Below are 2496 nucleotides of genomic sequence, written 5' to 3' on the forward strand. Positions count from 1 at the left end.
TCATATGTTTAGACTAGGCATTTTGTTTTCTTCCATAACTACTTTACATACTTATCTCTTTGTGACTGTTTTGGGTTGGAGATTTACTTTCTTTAAAGCCCAATTTTGATTTATGTTGTATGTGTTACCAAATGGTGGAATACTTTAGGTATGTACTCATATAACTTTTTATAAACCTCAATAAAAGATTATAATTTTTTGTGGAATTTTTTTTTATGATTTTTTATATTTAATACTTAATGACTAAAATTTATATTAATTTTAAAATTTTTATACCTAATAAAATATTTTTAATCATACTAATTATTAATTTTCCTTGATATTTAATATTTAAGTGTCATAATTTTGTAACAATTATAACTTTAATTATTATTTGTTTATATTTAATATATAAATAACACACTATTTTACATTTAATACTAAATAATACAATTTGAGATTAATTTTAATTATAAATATTATTTTTCAATATTTAACATCTAAATAGTAGGTTATTTAATATGTAATTTAACTAATAAATGAAATAGTTTCTTGAGTAGAACTTGACAATATAAAGTGAGATTGTGATTTCTTATTATTTAAAATACACTTTTGAATACATAAATATATTCAACGCCGTAAAAAACCCTAACACGATTTTTAAAAATTAAACAACTTATATTTATAATTTTTAAAAACTTATATAACATTTTGAACAAAATTAACTAATAAAAATACTCTGAAAAAAAAAAAACTATTTTATATATAATTAAACTACACCCATAAATTTTGTTTTCCAACCCTAATTATTATCTTCCTAATATTTAATGTCTTCTCGCATGAAAACAAAATCCTTAAATGCCATTTATTATTTTTCTACCCATGATCAATGACATAACAATGTCCTTTATCCTTCTCCTACCAAGTAAATGGGAAGAAGCAAAATTCATTCAAAAATGGAAGGGTGGCTAAGGGCGTCACGCCCCAACGAATGGATATGCCACTAGCGCGGATAATCTCTTACCCTTCATTTTCCACGAGAAATTAATGAACAATTTTGAGCCACTGTAACAGAAATTGGTAATACTAAAGACAAGCTTCATAGATTCTGAGATTAATAGTGGGCATGGTATAGTGATCAGATTCTAATTATTTGTCGCCATCTTCATCCAAACTGAATGTGTGAACAAATAACTTCCTGACTTTAGTTTGACAATAACATAAATAAAATAACATAAATAATATTTAACGTCGACTACATCATTAATTTTTATTTCATAGATAATTTCTTATTCACAAATTTGGTCGGGAAACTATTATATATATATTATTTATATACATTTTTTCCCATCAACGTGTGAAGATGTTGTTCTTGTGTTTTTAAATTATATTTTACTTATTAAATAAAAATTTTAAGATATTATCCAGTGAAATAGTGTTTTATTGTTTCTTCTTTTCAATGATGTATATTTGGATTTATTAAATAAAAATTTTAAAGTATTTTTGAGTGAAATGGTGTTTTATTGTTTTTTTTAATGATGTATATTTGGATTATGTCATTATTATTTTATAATATAATAAATAATATTTTTAAATGTTTATATTATATTTTTTTAAATTTGGCTTATTCAAAATTGTTTAAATTTTAAATTAGTCTAGATAGATCTGGGTTTAAGATGGATCTAGGTTGGTTTTTATACACACATCATATTTAGGTTGGATCTATCTCACCCTTTCTCATCTCTCTCAAGTCCTCTCTCTACCTTTCTCGCCCACCTCCCTCTATCTTCCCCTCCCATCTGTCTCTCTCTACCCTCTAATTTTGTCACTATCTTCCTCCCTCTCTCCTTCTCTCTCTCCCCTTATATGCACCCTCCATCTCTGTGTCTCCCTCTCTCTTCCCTTTATCTCCCTCTCCTTCTCTTTGTCTTCCCTCGTCTCCTCTCTCCCTCTCTCTCCTTCTCTCCCTTTTCATTCCCTCTCTCTCTACCTCTATCTATCTATGTCTTTGTTCTCCACCCGCTCTCTTCCCTCCTCCAACTCTCCCTGTCTCTTCGTCCCTCTCTCCTCTCACTCCCCTCCCCTCTCTCTTCATTCCTCTCTCCCTCTCTCTTACACTTCTCCCTCTCTCTCTCTCTCTCTCCATCTCTGTCACTATATCCCTCTTTATCTCCTTCTCTTCCCCCCCCCACTCCCCCTCTCTCTCTCTCACTCTTCGGCTCTATCACTATCTCCCTCTTTATCTCCTTCTCGTTCCCCCCCCGCTTCCTCTCTCTCTCTCCATACGATGGAGAATTTTCATTCTATGTAATCAATGTTATATGTAATGTCTAAAACATTTTACATTTTATTTTTTTATTGTTAACGAGTTATATTTTTTGTGCATGTGGTATTGATAAGTCATGTTATTGTAACAAAAGTTGTTTATAAGATAATAATATCCATGGTAAAGTGGGAGTGGATATCCATGGTTAATAAACATGTTATATTGCAAGTATCAGGTCCGTACTATGTTCT

Source organism: Pinus tabuliformis, chromosome 7 (genome assembly GCF_031772625.1).
Source record: "Pinus tabuliformis cultivar Carrire ecotype Pingquan chromosome 7, CPIR1, whole genome shotgun sequence".
Taxonomy (NCBI): domain Eukaryota; kingdom Viridiplantae; phylum Streptophyta; class Pinopsida; order Pinales; family Pinaceae; genus Pinus; species Pinus tabuliformis.